The following is an 18,078-nucleotide window of genomic DNA, read 5'->3' on the forward strand; positions in this document are numbered from 1 at the left end:
ATCTACAATGCTGAGTACTTAGGTCATAGTTAGAGCTAGACAGGAAGCCGCAACCCTTTGTTCTTAGGAGATGCACACGTTAATCCTGGTAAGGCAAAGTGCCCTCAAAAGAAAGTATTAGTCACTGTGGCGTTGCCCCTTTAAGGGTACGCACGCGACGGAGTGACGTTCACTCCGTCGCGTGCTCTGTTAAATAAACGGGGCGGCTCCTGGTGACGTCAGATCACCGGGGAGCCCACACCGACAACATCACTATCTCCGTGTCTCATTATCACGGGGGTGGGGGGCTCACGGAGGCGGCCCATCGGAGACTGCCAACAGTGGCGACGAGACCGGGATCGCTTCCTGGGACACGCGGGGAGTTTCATCGAAGCGCAGATGATCGCATGTGAGCGCGCGACGAACTCCGACCGCAGAGAAGGAAGCGACGCACGCGGCCGGCGGCCATTTTAATCAACAGGCCTCGGAGACTCACGGCTTCATAACGAAGCGTCGGTGAGCCATCCGGACTTAATTTTTGGAAACTTCAGCGGCGGATGATCGCTGAACACAGCACATGTCAATTTCAAGAGGAAATTCTGACATTTGTCACTGTTATTGTCGAGCAGAGGCAGGGAGACTCCATGGGAAGCCTGCTGTTGCACTAGGGGTCTCTTCCTCTACTCAATTTTTGGACACCTCGTTGTCTGCATGCTGGCTGGAGTGACACCTTCACGAAGATCACGGCTGGTGGTGAGTTGCGGCCCCGTTCCTACCAATCTTTTGGGGTGCCTGTGCGCTTTCCACCATGAATCAGGATGCTGCTGCTGCTGCTGCTCCTGCTGCTGTGGCTCCTGTACCGCCTGTACCTCTGCCTGCTCCCCCGCCGAAACCACCGGGGTCCCTACAGCCAATGCCTGAGTTTGATATCTCGGGTGCTCCATCGGGCCTGGGACAGAGGTGGAAGATGTGGATTGATAGGCTGGAGATGTATTTCAGGGCCACAATGGAAACAACGGACGACGGCAAGCTGGCCACCCTCCTGTACTCTGCTGGTCCTGCGGTGCATGAGGTATTTATGTCCCTGCAGCCGGTGGACGGATCGTTTGCTGCGGCAAAGGAGGCACTCCACAATCATTTTCTGCCGATGGCCAATGCGGACTATGAACGTTTTCTCATGGGAACGGCTCGACAAAAAGATGATGAGACTCTGGATGTGTTCTTTGGGCGGCTGCGGCGTTTGGCAGCACCTTGTGCCTGGAATGACCCTGAGGTTATGATTAGGAACCAACTCATTCAGGGGTGCAGCTCTGGGAAACTGAGACGCCAGATACTGCGAGAGCCGGGCATCACCCTCCCTCGCATCCTAGAACTGGGTAGGTGCCACGAGGTCTTGGAACTGCGTGCAACCAGGATGGAAGCGGGTGCTCGCCCAGCCAAGGTGGAAGAGGTCTGCGCGGTCGGAAGAGGCCGCGGGTTAAGGCGCCCCATGAACACTCAGAGCCAGCGCGCGCAGGGGTCGAATGTCTCGTGCCCGAAGTGTGGCTACGATCTCCCGCACCCCGCGGAATGCCCGGCAACGGGAGTCAAGTGCGGCAGATGCGGAGGCCCTGACCATTTCGCCAGAATGTGCAAATCTGCCGCCCCCAAAATTGTGCCGAGGGGACCAGTTCGAGCCGGCTTCTTCCGGCCCCAGAGGGCCTCCAACGTTGCCCAGGTGGACCAAGGTGACGAAGGGGCCCCTCAGGAGGAGGAAGAGGAGGACGAGGATGAGGAGAACGTGTTTTTCGTGTCCAGTGTGAGCGTGCTCAAGTCCCGCTCCAAAAGACAGCCCCGGTGCAACGTGCTGGTTAATGGAGACTCTGTGCCGATGCTGGTGGACACTGGCGCATCTGTAAATGTAATGGCCCGCCAGCATTACAAGACCATGCTGGCCCCGCCTGCGCTGGCTGCGCCGATGGCACGCATATTCGCCTTCTGCGGGGACCGGCCTTTGCCTCTAGACGGTGTATTCGTGGCTGGTGTGCAGTATGGGGACTCACACATACGGGCTAGATTCTATGTCACACCGGTGAGCGACAACACCCTGCTCTGCTGTGCCGCGGCGGAGGCACTGGGTATCGTCACGTTCGCCTACGCAGTGTACTTAGATGACATCCAGGTCCTCCTGGCCAAACATGGATCCCTGTTTGAGGGCATTGGACAGCTGGTGGGTGAGCCGGTCCGGCTCCATATCGATGAATCTATACAACCAGTGGCGCTGAAGCACCGACGGGTTCCTTTCCATCTCAGGGATCTGGTGGATCGCGAACTGGACAACCTCGTGGGGCTGGACATAATTGAAAAGGTTGAAGGACCCACCCCCTGGGTGTCCCCTATCGTCATCGCCCGCAAACCCAAGCAGCCCGATGCTGTGAGAATCTGTGTGGACATGCGGCTCCCCAATAAGGCCATAAAGAGGGAGCGACACCTCACCCCCACCATCGATGACATTATTGCGGAGCTGCAGGGAGCGAGGTTTTTCTCCAAGCTCGACCTGAGATCGGGCTATCATCAGGTGGTCTTGCACCCAGAATCCAGGTACATCACTACCTTCACCACACATCGGGGTCTCTATCGATACAAAAGACTAAGCTTTGGGGTGTCCTCCGCAGCGGAGGTCTTTCAAAACATAATAAGGGGTGCACTGGCGGATCTGGAGGGCGTCCTTAATATCAGCGATGATATCCTGGTGTACGCCAAATCGGAGACGGAGCATCTGTCACGCCTGTCCAAGACTTTTGAACGGCTACGCTTGCTGGGCCTCACCTTGCACAAGGACAAGTGCGAATTCCTGAAGACGGAGATCGAATTCTTTGGGTTCGTATTTAAGGCGGTTGGGGTGTCACCAGATCCCCGCAAGGTGAGGGACATTAAGGAGGCGCGCCCGCCCGAGAATGTCGCGGAGGTGAGGAGCTTCCTGGGGATGGTCACTTACTGCGGCCGTTTCATCAGAAATCTCGCATCCCGCTCTGAGCCTCTGAGGTCGCTCACCAAGAAGGACACCACCTGGCAGTGGGGCCCTCTGGAACAGGCGGCATTTGACGACATTCGAGGGGCTTTAGCGGCGCATGACACCATGGCATTTTTCGACCCGAGCCTACAGACGGAAATCGTGGTGGACGCCAGCCCATATGGGCTAGGGGCGGTGCTCACGCAAGTAGGAAAAGACCAGGAGGTACGACCAATAGCCTACGCCAGTAAGGCCCTGTCCGACACTGAGCAACGGTACTCTCAAATCGAGAGGGAGGCCCTGGCGGTGCTGTGGGGCTGTCGGCACTTCCGCCTCTATATTCTGGGGCGTCCCGTGACCGTGGTCACGGACCACAAGCCGCTGTTTACTATCATGGCGGGCTCGTCATCTCGCCCGCCAGAGAGAATTGAGCGCTGGATGCTCGCCCTGCTGGAGTATGGGGTGTCATTGACCTATCGTCCCGGTGCCAACAATGCGGCGGATTACCTATCTCGACACCCCAGGAACGACTCGCAGGAGTCGGCATCGGCGGAGGAAGCCGACGAGCACGTCTGCCTGGTCGTAGAGACTGCGACACCCAACTCCATTCAGGTGGAGGAACTTGAGGCTGCATCGAGAGGCGACGAATGTTTCGCCATCCTGAAGGAGGCCATGCAGAAAGGAGCCTGGAAGACAGTGCTGGAGGCGGTGGAGCGAAGAACATGTGAGGCCCGGGTCACACTCGAGCAATTGTGGAGAGTGAGAGAGGAACTAACATTCTCCGAGTCGGGGCTACTGCTAAGAGGGGAACGGATCGTAGTGCCCCAGACCAAAGTGGCACAGGTCATCGCGCTGGCGCACCAAGGTCATCAAGGGGCCCCCAAGACCAAAGCTCGCCTCCGTCAGAAGGTGTGGTTCCCTGAGCTGGAGCGGAAGGTGGAGGCGTTCGTGGCCTCTTGCGTGTGGTGCCAGGCGGCGGCCCCGGCCCAGAAGGAACCGTCCATTGAAGCAATGCCCCGAGGGACTCGACCATGGGAAGTGGTGCACGCCGACTCTGGATCTACATCCAGAGGCACGCATTTTCTGGTGGTGGTAGACGAGTGGTCGAGGTATCCGGAAGTTGAGTTTATAGACTCAGTGGCGTTTGAGAACGTGGTGGTGGCGCTGGAGAAGATCTTTGCCACTCATGGCCTCCCCTCTGTGCTGTGCTCTGACAACGGAGCCCCATTCCAGGGTGAGAGTTTTGCCGAGCTCATGAAAGGGTATGGAATTCAACACCGGCGGGTCACCCCACTGTGGCCCCGCGCCAACGGGGAGGCCGAGCGCATGATGCGCACTCTCAACAAGGTGTTCAGAATTGCCCATGGAAAAGGGGAGTGTTTGCAGAGGGCTCTGTACGTCTTCCTACGTGGTTACCGAACCACCCCTCACTCGTCAACGGGGGTGGCTCCGGCAAAGGCACTCTTCCAGCGGTGCCCGAGAGATGTCATACCGGAGGTGGGGGACAGAGACCCTGCCGTCATCGATAATGAGCAGGTGGAAGAGGACAGACAGGTCAGGACACAGATGGAGAACATCAGGAGGGGGCTCAGACCCCCACACATCGCACTGGGGGATGAGGTGCTGGTGAGAAATCGTCACCCCCATGGAAAACTGTCTCTCACGTATGAACCCGCCCCCCTAGATGTGGTGGCCGTCAAGGGGTCAATGGTGACTGCCTCGGATGGAACTTCATCGGTAACTAGGAATGCGTCGTTCTTCAGGAAGATTGGTGACCCCAGAGTGGACAGCCCGGACAGCCGAGAAAGTGAAGGCGCTCTGGATGAAGGTGGGGGAGAAAGCTCCGCAGTGGAATCTCCGGCTCGAGGCGGACCCAGTCCAGGAACACCAGCCAGGGACGGTGGCAGGAGGTACCCCCTGAGATCAGGGCGTGGGAAACCTGCCCGTCTCAATGACTATGTTACGGACTGAGCTGGGGAGGCTGACAGGGGACTAATGGTCAGGCCACGACAGGTACCCACGGGGGATCCGGGGTGGCTGTCAATAAATGGGGGTTTTTGTTGAAATTTATAGAGTTATATGTGTCATAGATGTGTGCTAGTTAAGTACTCCTGTTTCCAATTTGTTGTTATGGAAAAGGAGGAGTGTGGCGTTGCCCCTTTAAGGGTACGCACGCGACGGAGTGACGTTCACTCCGTCGCGTGCTCTGTTAAATAAACGGGGCGGCTCCTGGTGACGTCAGATCACCGGGGAGCCCACACCGACAACATCACTGTCTCCGTGTCTCATTATCACGGGGGTGGGGGGCTCACGGAGGCGGCCCATCGGAGACTGCCAACAGTCACTGCAGAGCCCAAATATATAGATAACCCCATTCCTTCCATGATCGAGCTGGCTATTTACAGGTCTGTCTTAACCCAGCTAGAATGGCCTTTCCCTGCACTGACTGGGGACACCACTCCACATAGGCACTCTGTGTTACTAAGGGTGGCGTTGTATAGCTTTGCACATCCTTCACGCTGGGTGTACTCGATAAAGACACACTGTGGGTCATTTTCATTTCAGTCCGAACTTGCACGGAGTGGACCATGTCCGTTTTCAATTGCTAAAGGTTCACTCAGTGCCATTGTCAACTTTTCCGCCACGCAGTGACAATGTTAAAAGGGAAACACAGCTGCCTTTACTTCTTATGTTTTCACTATGTTGAAAATGAATTATTTGTCTGCAATGAATGATTGTATTACTATGGAAGCAGAGGCTTAGACAGGTTACAGCCTTGTGGCGCTGGCCCACACAAAATCTGTAAATGCCACGCAGCAGCACTGTGTGGGCATTTATAGATGTTAGCGTAACTGTGGCGGGCCCAACTAGATTAGACTCAGGCCCCACTTGTTAGACAATCCTGGCTACGCCTCTGTATGGAAGCCTCGACTTTTACCAGTTGGTGATTTCCGGCGGATTGCATCGGAATCCGTAGCCTGACCATGCGCCTGACAATCCATCTGACGGCAAGGCGGCTGCGTCTGTCAGGCAGAGCGGGAAATGAATGTCCGCCTCGCCACTCAACTCCACCTGACAAATGCAAGAACGTGAGGCGGGTCACAAGAGTTGTGGAAACAGTTTTTTACGCCACCTTTTAGAATACACTTCAAAACGGAAATAACACTCATCGTCACATTCACAGGCATTATTTCTCTTCCTTGCTGCAGTTGTATTGTTATAACAGTCAGTCTCCAACTGACAACTAGCCGAATTCCGCTTGCATCTAGCAGTCTTTGTGTGTATTAACAGCACCAGACACACGCACGTACGTACGCACGCACGCACGCACGCACACGCACACACACACACACACACTCTTTAATAAACATTTCAGAACCACACTTATTGATTCCATTAACTTCTTTGCAATGTTCTAGAACAACCCTTCGCTTCCTTTGCTCGTTTGTTCTACATCACTGTAACCTAAGATGACAACTCTACGCTGCTGGCAGTCCCATGACGCCGTTAAGTTTAATAAATCAATACATGTAAACATACCACTGCAGCTACACCTGATTCTATGACTGTACCTGGCATTACTATGTTTCTAACTGACACCACTCTCACCAGTTGTATCTATCATCACACTCTAAGCTATAGCAGGCTTCAGCCTGTATTTCTGTAGCTACTTGCAGTCTTTTTAAGCTCTCATCTGTTATTGCTCTTTTACTGCAGCCTGTGACCTTAGCTCTCTTTACTTTGCGCCGGCCTGTAGCTGGGGAAGAGGAGGCATGACATGGGCTGTCTAATGGCCGAACGGTCACTCTATGCCACTAAGCAGCTTATGCTTGCGAGGTGCCTCCATGTCCAATCTGTCTCGATCCGAACATGACATGTGTCCAGTTTGTCATAAGCTGCCTCCCCCCTGACAGGTCCGTAAAAGGCACAGACTGTCTCAGGGTTGGGGGTGTTTGCATGCCTGTATTTGGATGCAGCAAGCTGTCTCATACTTGAGAGGTGGTTGTGTGACTTGGGATGCCTCGTTGCCTAGAAGTGAGCAGGAGTGTATTCGTAGTTGCGCTCTCTTCATTCAGCTCGTGGAAGCAGCAGCTGTGCTGCGCCACCCCTGCTGGAGGTGGCGAAACTCACAAGACTGCAACCTCATTTTGTTTTCAGAGACACTCCAGGGTAAAACACAGAGGAAAAGTGACATACGAGCATGAACCAACCTTGGAATGTTTTCACTCCCATACAAAATGAAACGATGTTTGCAGAAATAAGCGTGCTTTATTTAATACGCCCCGTGTATCTAGGCATTTGTTAATATACACCAGATTTCATAAAATGAGAAATTCACCTGTTGCAGGCAGCGGTAATATTTAAGTCATCTGTCCTATATCTGGCAGTTTAGCACAAAAGGCAAATTACCCTGCTGCAGACATTTTTATAAACACAGAATCCACAGGGAAGGTTGATTGATTTAATTTTTTTGAGAGTCAAAAGATTTACTCTGAGGTCTTTTGGAGCTGTGGAGAAAGTACAAAAAGTGTAATGATGAAACAAAGCGGGTAGAGAAAAAAATAAATCTATGATAGATAATAACAAAATGATGGTGCGACGAAAGAAACAGCCATATAGATGGATAGCAGGCATACAGTAGAGTGGGGGATTGGTAGGTATTGCCAAGGCAAGAAGATCAGCAGTATCAAAGGAGGGCCCAAATTCACCCAACAACCAAATTCATTCAAACAATACCTCAAAACCCCATGGCCCACAACAATCACCTGGCGAGAGCGGCCGGTACTATCACATAACTCACCAGAAGATGCAGGGTGGACAGCAGAGATTAAAAAAAAGACCAGAGGAAGGCTATCAACTGTTGCATAAGGGGGCTCAGAAGGTTGAGGAGAATGAGGAAACCGAGGAGGCACAGACTAGAGCAAAAACACTCCTGCCTTAAAAGGGGGTTAAAAAGACCCATCCCATCCCTCGTTCATGCCAAGCTAGGGGACAGAGGCGGGCTGGCGAGAACAGGCATCATTGACAGGTCAGTGGCTCAACAGCAGGCTGGGACTGCAGCAGAAAAGGCAGACAGTCAACATAAGTTATTAAGGGATAGCGTCAAGGCCAGTATTATTGCACCTCTGCCTTGTACTATATCAGCTCCACATGAAGATGACAATCCTGACCTCAGAACAAAGGAATCCCTCTATAGCAGCCACCATCTAGTTTTATCCATTCCTTCTAGATGCCAGTATCTACCATGGCAACCATCCCGTTCACAGGATGGAGATGCTGATCCCTTATGGCCGCTTCATGCGGCCCTGTCCCTCCTGCACCAGGCACTCTGCTCCACCTCCACTCAGTCTCCATCTGCTGATAGCACTGCTAAATAAGCGGCTCTATCAGCTCCTCCTCCTCCTTCTGTTGTAGCCCTTGTGGATGAGCCCCTTGTGCAACCACTAGAGAAGGTACCCAGTCAATTTACCAAAGCAAATTTCAGAGTGGTACATTTCAGTGCAACCATAATACCGAAAAATACTGAAAATATTCAGTAAATATCTGTAGGGTAAGGGGTTAAAATGGGCCGGGATGGTGTTGGGGTGGGGTTATAAGGATAGAAAAACCAGGGGTTGGTTCAGTATTCTTTCGGTATTTTGGTTTCCGGAAAATGTACCACTCTGAAATTTGCTTCAGTAATTAAGCAATATGACCCGAGCGGCGGGGGCATTAGCGACTCAGGTAATGCCCCGGGGCCATAGTTATAGGCCCCGTGCCGAGAATCCAAACGGCTGGAGACTTTCCTCGTCCCCCGCCGGGGACGCAGAAACAAGAGGGTAAGTTGGGGGGGCGGGTGGGAGGGAGGAGAGGGAAGGGAAAAAAAAATACTTACCCGAGTCCCAGGCGGGGGGCGAAGGCATCCTCTCAGCCGCAGGGAGGCCCCACTTCGAGCCTCCCCATAGGCTGAGGGGTTGCCACGCCCCCCCCGCCGGGGAAAAAGGTAGTGGAATCCCGACTGAGGGATTCCCAGCCGGGTATGGACCTGGCGAGAGCCAATCAGAATGCTTGTTTCATTCTGATTGTCTCTCGCCGGGGTACTAATATAACATATAACCCTACAGACTAGTCTTAATCTCCACAAAGCACCTAAGTAATATGCTGGCTTCGTTGGCAAGCTCGTGCTTTGCAGGTGACAGGTTTAAATGTAAGCAGGGTTGCCTTAGCCTATCACTGTACATAATTGTGCTTTTTGCAAATCACTGCCTCACAGCTTCCCTACTAAACAAAATAGTTTAAGCTTGGGCCTTTATGTCTTTAATAATGATAATGATAATGATGTGTTATTTATATAGCACCTTAATCCAAAGCGCTTTACAGAGCACATATTTACATACAATATCACCCAACCGAAATTGGTACTCATTTATCGACCTTGGAAGGAGGAAAGGCTGAGTTGGCCTTGCTGGGATTCAAACCTGCGATCTGCAGATCACGCTCAGATCGCAGCAGCGAGCGCTCAACCCGCTGAGCTATTTTACCAGCCTAAAAATCAAGAAAGGGGTGGAGCCAGCCCTGGAGAGGGGTGGAGATCAGAAAGGTGGCAAGGCACAGTGGAGGTGTATGCACTAGGGAAGCATGAAGCCTACATTTATCCCTGCCTAGCATCACTTCCTGAGTATCGGCAGGTATCATGACACACTCTAAGACTGTTGCTGTCATCATGTTGCTGACTCTGGTTGCCATCCCCTTTCAGATTGCAGCTGCCATCTGGTGAGTCTAGTTGTACCCATCCTCCTTTGTCTATGACTATATCTGGCACTACTCTTTCTTTTACTACAGCTGCTCTCACTTCCTTTGTGACTGCAGCCGTAGTCACTTTATGACTAATGTTGATTCATACTGGCTGACTATTTTTATTTCACTCTCTTTCTGACTGAAGCTTTTGTTAGTTGCTGTTGCGGTTGTTGCCATTATGCTTTTGATCTTTTTAAGGGGAGGAACCACCTTTTGACAAAATGGATCTTACATGGCAATTCAATCGTACAGGTTTTAAGGCCCAATGTATTAGGCAGCAGACTTCCAAATGTTTTTCTCTGACACCCCTAAGCAAGCTTAGCTATAGGAAGGTTACCTTTTATGATAAGTACATGTTCAGTATATTGAACATCAGAGGTTCAAAACATTATAGCCCTCTACCTGGTATTTTCCAATAAAGAGACAACACAGAGTGGATTATGGTATGCCAAATGCAAGGTAACCCAGCTTTTATTGGAGAAATGCAGCTGGGGAGAATCACAAGATCAACAGCAAGGCTCTCTCTCTCAAATTCCTCACCGTTTTGAACAGAAAATACAGTTTATATAATGCTGGTGAGTCACTCTCATGTCATCATAGTCACATAGCTATGAAAACCTATTTCTACTGCTCATTGGTCCTAATTGCTAAACTACATATAGTATCTATATATCCCACCCTCCTGATTGGGTAACTCTCTAGCTAAGTTCCCACCCATAAAACATCCCATAAAAATGTATGACCTCATCATGCTTGAATATTATTGGTAAACTCTGAATTACTTCTGTGGTGAAAAGGACATATCCTGATCGGTTAACATGCGGTCACACTCTCAGTGAACTGATGGCATGATGACATGTTTATGTAGATGGGAGGAGAGGACACGTGTATCACCTTTGTTCTTACATAAATAAAAGAGCCCATGTTATCTCTGCCAGGATGTCTCTGAGTTTCAAGCACCTTGTGTTTTCCCAAACTCACAGTAATTCCGGCCCACCCTATTCTTGCAACCGTAACCACGCCATCCTGTTCTTAACACATTTATGAATACTATTATTATGAATCATGCTGCTTTCACCATGTGGGCAGTAATTATTTGTCTTTTTAGCTGAATCCACATTTCTCTGTCACGCCTAGCCGTTCGCTGAGACATTAATCGGCCTGCCTCTTAGGAAATTTGCTGAGATGTTCAGTTCGTCCCATGGACTTCAAATAGTCTGCTGTGTTGTCCTAACTTGATTTACCTTAATAGTTGAAAGTTCAAAATGGTATCTTGTTCCGTTATGTAACCCTCCCCTGTGGTGTCCTGGGGTTTGACATTCCTTTGAGACAGCTACCATCCAGCCACCGCAGCATTTTCCTGAATTAAATATATTTGTTTTAAATAGCGTGCTTAGCTACAGAAGCATGAAGTTACAGAGCTTAATTCTCTGCTGTGCTGGTGCAATGTAAAATGGCAACTGCTTGTCACATTTCTTCCTCTGCAGGACGCATTTGCTTTGCTATCTACCAATTTCCTGGTGCATGCCTGTCACATCCTTTCCCTCCATATGTGTACGCAGCAATCTTATCTGCCTACAATTTTCTGCCCTACTTGTGTAGCGAGCCCCTATCTTGTGTACACGTCTTCCAGTCACCAAATCTATTATTTTTTAGAAACACACAAATTGTGCAAGCTAATGCCTTCTCTGTTCCCTACTTGTGTGGTGCAAAAAGAACTATTCTTTGTGTCAGCTGAATTTCCAGGAGAATTCAAAATGCAGTTAAATGCTCTCTAGTTAATAATTGCCCTACTACAATATATCATTTCTTGGGCCCCAATATTATCTGATATGTGTTCACTGCAAGACTAATCACAAGAAATGGCACAGCTTTTTCCCATGATAGTAGTCCACAGGAAATTCTGCTCTTTCCATGCCATCATCTCTCCATTATTTAATAAAAATATATTGTTTTTCCAGCTGTCGATGCAATAATGCTACGTAATCAAGATGCTATATTTTGGCAAATTAGTCATAGCTACAATCTACAAAATGGCAGACACATGTCCCTTCAGGTGTGCTGAGATGCAAAGCTGAGGCACCCTGCTGGTAATGATGCGAGTTCTTGTAGCCAGTCAGCGCACTGACCTGTATGAAATACACGCTTTGCTTTGTGAATATGATTGGAATCAGAGCCATGCATTGATCATTTAATGCCAACAGGGAATGTCTAGACCCTATCACACAAAATGCTTTGAAAAAACAATAACAACTCTAATTTTACAATAAGGATACTCAGCATAGCGATTACAATGGAAATAGTGTTGAAAAAAGGACATGTTCTGTATATCAGTGGTTGTATGTGTGACTCAATTATATTAACATGTATCCAACAGTGATATGAGCAGTGGTAAAAAAAGAAATATTTTAGGCCACATTATGGAGGACATACATGGTTAGAACAATCTGGAAACAAGACAACACATGTGTCCTTCACTGCCAACAGCACAGTCTAAAGCAGAATAATAATTTTTGGTATTAGCATACTTGATCGTGGCCCAATTGACCTTTTCCGAATTGACCAAATTCGTTTGTTCAAATTCTTTGGGAATTACGGCCAATTTGAATTAAATATAGATGTGGGGCGGGGTAAAGGAATAGGTTAAGGTGGGGGAAGCGAGTGGAGTGGGGGTTTCCCCCTGCATTTTCAAACAAAAAACAAACAAAACAAATCAGTCAAATCGGAAAAAAGGTAATTTTATTTTTGATCAAATAGACCTCAACCTAATTTATAATCCCTGAGGTAGGTTATAAGAGTACCCGTGTGCAGATTGTGATTAACATGTTTGACATGTCAATAAAATGTTTCCTTTTTAATATATTTAATTTTTTAATTGGGCCTCGACGTGGTGCCACTTGGGACAAAACCACATGAATGGTGCATTGAATGCTCCAGAATTGTCATATTTTTAATGTTATTTTTTAATGTGCTTCGCCATCTCTTAAGAAGACATGACCACACATTGGCTTTTGTCTTAAGCTTTTTAGAGATCTTGTTTTGTAAAGTCTGCCTCCCATATCTTGAAAAACTAGGCTGCACCGCTTTTTTAACTTATGGACCATTTGAAGTCGGTCATCTATTTTTATGTGATGCTGTTTCCCACGGTGTGGATGGCTGGTTCGGCATACAATACTCCAGTAAGACCCTCATCCAGCCCCTGCAGAAGTGTTGCAACTCCTCCAGGCAGAACTGGGTTGACAAGGGCAGCCCGTGCAGCAGCACTAGATGCTTGTGGTCTGGTCCCTTGTACTATGCCCTCTGCTTTACAATCCTGGTCAAGCTCAGACTGCTACTCAGCTGTGACATCAATAACGAGTGTGTGTGTGTGTGTGTGTGTGTGGTGTTACGATGGCTGTAGCTGGACGTGATGCTTTTGCTGCACCTTTGAAAATGAGGCTTCATCTTGCCCTGTAATGGCTGTAGTTGGACATCAGGCTGGTGTATATGATGGTAGTACTGTAGATGTTTTGACTATCTGGTCCCTCTTCAGACCCTCTTGGCAGTTTCCATGGCACTTGTGAGAAAAGACTCAATTCCCCAGAAGTCTGTGGAACGTGTATGCAAATGTTCCTCAAACAATGCCCAGTACATAAATCCAGGCTTACTCCAATGTACACCACAATATGCCACCAGCTGCTAGATTTTACAAGCACATAACACTGATCAGTTCCTTGTTTGTTCCGTATCTTTCTTCTCTTTTTTGTCCCATTATTTACTTTTCTGCATCCGCAGTCAGTCAGGCTCTGTGTACCTGACTCACTGGCCTGCCACACTGGACTCACTTATGCCACAACCCAGACATTCTGTTTTGAATCAATTTTCGAGCCCTTGGGCTTCCACAATGGACTCCACCTTGCCTGTGCCCCTAGAATCTGTGTAAATCCTTTGGTCAGACGCGTGGCCTGCCATGTTGGATTTCTCTTTATCATTACTTTATTATTTACAGTTTTATTATGTGCAAAACACACCCAAAGCTTTCGGTGCAAAGAACATAATAGACTAAATGTTCAGGGAAATAAGTATCAGGTAAAAAGATCCTATTTAAGAAGTATGACTTTTTCAATTTCCTTAGAAAGCATAATAAGGACGGAACTAGTTAGGAGGAAGAGAATTACAGACACATGGGCCTCATTACGAGGCTGGCGGTAAGGGATTACCGGCACCGGTAAGGGCACCGGTGCCGGTAATCCCGTACCGCCCTACTACGAGTTACCTTTGTGGGTCCTCCCTTAACGCCTGGTTTTACCAGGCGTTAAGGATGGGACAAGCAAAGGGACTTTGGAGCTAATAACGGTACCGTAATTTGCGGTACCGTTATTAGCACCTTCCCCATTCCCATTGAGCCCTATTGGGGCTCAAATGGGAATGGGGAAGGGCCCTGGTGAATGGGGAATTACCACCCCCGCCAACCTTGGAATGGGGCGGTAATAGCTCCATTCACCAGGGCTGAGTCGGTAAGGATTTGGAGGCAGCCATGGTGTTAATAGCGCCATGGTTACCTCCAACCTCGTAATGAAGCCCATGGATCAGAAACTGATAAAGACTGGTTAACGTCATAAAGTTTGAGACTTTAGAGATATTCAATCATATGATGTTTTTACTTTTGGTAATTGCACATCCTCCTTTGATCTATACTTTGTCAGCTAAGTAAAAAGGCTGGCAAATAACAATGGTTTATAGACTAAACAACCTTGTTTAAATGGCCCTTGGCCCCAAAATGAAGCCAACGAAAATCTGTCAAGATAGGAGAGATGTGATTGAATTTTCTTTTCTCGGCAACCAGCCAGGCAGCAGCATGAAAAGGCAATACACAACACTTAAAGGCAGATTTAGAAGTGCTCATGAGAATTGCCTTGCCTCCATCTACGTGGGAGAGTACCAGAGCTTGCAACACAGTGTTGAAGATGTCAGTAGGAATGCCGGGTTTAATTTAAAGCAGAAACACACATTAAAAATGGGCAGTTTGGGATTTCTTTCTCAATATGTTTTTTCGACAAATATTTGCTTTCAAGCTAGAAACCAACTGATCTAACAACTGGAGACAAAGTTGGAGCATGCCCTTCACTAGCAAGTTATACCGGCCAAAGCTGTATGAATATTACTTTGCTAGAAGCAGCAAAAGCAATACACTCTGATTTTAAAGAGTGGAATTTGGGGTTGGCCAACAATATCCAAGCTTCAATCAGGCTGCAAGGATTCAAATATCCTCACCAGATTACATCTGCTCATATAGCTGAGAATCAACTGCATACTGATGCATCTTCCATTCTCACTCCAGATGCTTGGATGATGTCCCCCAAGAGTTCAACATAGCAAATGAATAGGATAGTAGATGATATAGAACCCTGAGATACTCCACATGAAACAGACTGTGAGGCCAGGGTTCTCATTGCTGCACCCCGAGCAACCTGGATTCTAAGGGAGAATAGACTCGAAACCAATTCAGGACTCTGCCTCTGGGCCCCATGCCATCAGCTACAATCAAAAGAAGAGCATCGTGTCTGACTGTATCAAACTCTGCTGGCAAATCAAGCAGCACAAGCAGGCCAGATTCGCAGGAATCGGTTACATGTAAAATATCATTCAAAATTCAGTACAGACTCAGTACTGTGAAAACGGTGAAGACGCTGACTGGTAATTTTGCCAAAGCTTATATTTATCAATTTAAAAAAAATAATATTTCTCAACATGATGAAGAAGTTGAGTGGACATAGCCTTCTACACAATCTTGCCACTAAACAGTATGCCGGTCATAGGCCTGTACTTATTGAATACCGCTTGGTCCAATGAAGGATTCTTGAAAAGGAAAATAAGAAGTCCTGTTTTAAGAAGAGAGGGAAAAACCCTTAAAACAAGGACGTTTTAATCAGTCAGATGATTAGGTCCAAGAAGTGGATTACCTCTTTAGTAAGAGTGTAAGTGAAGGTTAGGTATCTATTTCTTGAATTTGGCCATGTTATGAATTCCCAGAAGGATGCTGGATTTCCTGTAAATATGATGAGTATGTCATCTAAATACCAAGTCCACATTGTGATCTGTTCAATTAACGGGTTTTCTTGCCTTTAAATGTATTTTGTCTCGAAATCTGCCACATGTAGGTGGGCGAGGGAGCAAAAGTTGCCCACATCACCGTACCTGAGCACTGCTGATAAAACTCCACCTTATGCATAAAGAAATTACTCGGCAAGGTTATTTTGGCCAGTTGTAAAATAAAAGGTTGAGGAATTCCAATTGCAGGTGTGAGTTCCTCACTTACTTTGTCATTAATCAAAAGAGATTCCATTTGGGGAATGTTAGTGTGTAGTGATTCTAAGTCCAGGGTAGCTAAAATCGGAGTAGTGGGATCAAAGGACATAGTATCGATCATATTTAGGACGCCCGCAGTGTCCTTACAATAGGAGCACATTTTGGGGATTTCTGATTTTAGAAAGAAGTTGACAAATTGCGAGAGGGGCTCAAGAATGGAGTTTATCCCTGCCACTATTGATCGACCTGGTGGTGGGGACATTTCTTAGTGAATCTTTGGAAGGACATATAAAGCAGGGACTCAAGGATGTTTTGGACACAAAAATTAATCTTCTTTTTGGCTGATGTAACTTTCACACAGTGCCTCCTCTACAATCCTTGTGATCTGTAGTCTCAAATTAGGAGTGGCATTACATGGCAATTATTCATAATTATCACTGTTATTGAGCAGGGAGAGCACCATCTTGTCATCATCTGTACTATTCATTAGGATGATGGCTCCTGTAAGGTTGGCATCATGGAAGGAGACACAGAAAACAAATTCAACTCCTAACAAAAGCTTTTATTAATAAAATGTCAGTATGGAGTAAGGCCTAACTTGCCCTATGCTACAGTGGATTTCCTCTACTTAAAGGAACTAAGGAAAGTCTGTGTCAGTACGTTCAACTGAAAAGTCTGTGTCCAAAACCTATGCTTGCTTTCAAAACTAAAACAAAACAATCAACCATAAATTAAGCAGTGCTCCAAAAGTAGACTTCAGAGATATTTCCAGCTCAAGATTATTCTTCAGCCTCTTTTCCCCAAATGTCAACCAGTTTATCCCAATGTTCAATTTACCTTCTTCTGGACTTGAATTAACAAAGTTACACACACCTTTGTAAATGTTGGGGTGCCCCTCCCCAAGTTCATTATAGTTCCAGGGCAGCACATCCCAGGATTCCCTTCCCCAAGATCAATGTCAAAAGGATGTCACAAAAAAGAAGTATCTTGGAGCTTTCTATTTAAACTGTGTTTCCGTTTTTCTTTACAGCTCAGGGTTCCCTTCCAAAGTCTTATAGGCACCAATGGTAGTTTTCCTCTTTACACAACAGCAACCTTCCTTGTTAGCTTATAGGGGTTATCTGGTCTTGGCGCAGTTGTAAGACAAAACGGTCCACCCATCACAGGTCACGCAACCAGGAACCTTGTATTCGCTTTCAACAGTTCTTTATTCATCAAGTAGTAGTTGTCTGGTCTGCGCACAATTGCTGGATCACACGATTCACCCATTACAGGCCACTCAACCAGAAACCTCAAGCTCTCTTTGAGTAGTTCAATATTGCAACTGAACCAATGGTGTCTTAAATGGAATTCCATAACTTTTGCAAGCCTGTTGTTTCTTAAATGCAGCTCCACAACAAGCACTTAGCCAACCTTCACTTCAACTTTGGAATGAGGGTGCTTCATTCAGCTTGGTTTCCAATTATCTTTCAATTCAAAGTTCAATTTTAGCAAGTTGATTTAATATATGCAGGTTTTACTTGTTTTCTTCAATTCAGTATTTTAAGAAATGCAACTTTGCTTGTTTCATTCAATTCCGTATTCAATAAGTTCAACTTTGCTTGTTTCATTTAATTCGGTATTCAATAAGTTCAACTTTGCTGGATTCATTCAGTTCGTATTCAATAAGTTACATTTTTCATAATTCATTCAATTCAGTATTTAATAAGTTGATCTTTGCTTAGTTGCATGGACCGCTACTCCATTCACAGTCTCTTGGAGTGCCCGGGTAACTTCAGTTTCCCCTATGCACTTCCGGACCTGGCAGCTCCTTTTGCCGGCTTTTCCCCCAGCGGGAATGCCTTATGCCAGGTGTTTCATTTAGCACTCGCCAGCTCTTGTGCGTAGCTCTGCCTCCAATCCCTGGCAGCGCATGCTGCTCGCCTTCCTGTCTTAGGGTTCTCCCTCCTGCAGAGTCCCACCAGCAGCACTCTTGGCACCTTGGTAGATGTCTCAGTGAATCGGCTTCACATGCTCCAGCATTACTTCTTCCCTGGCTGCTT

Source organism: Ambystoma mexicanum, chromosome 8 (genome assembly GCF_040938575.1).
Source record: "Ambystoma mexicanum isolate Mex_15411 chromosome 8, UKY_AmexF1_1, whole genome shotgun sequence".
NCBI lineage: Eukaryota > Metazoa > Chordata > Amphibia > Caudata > Ambystomatidae > Ambystoma > Ambystoma mexicanum.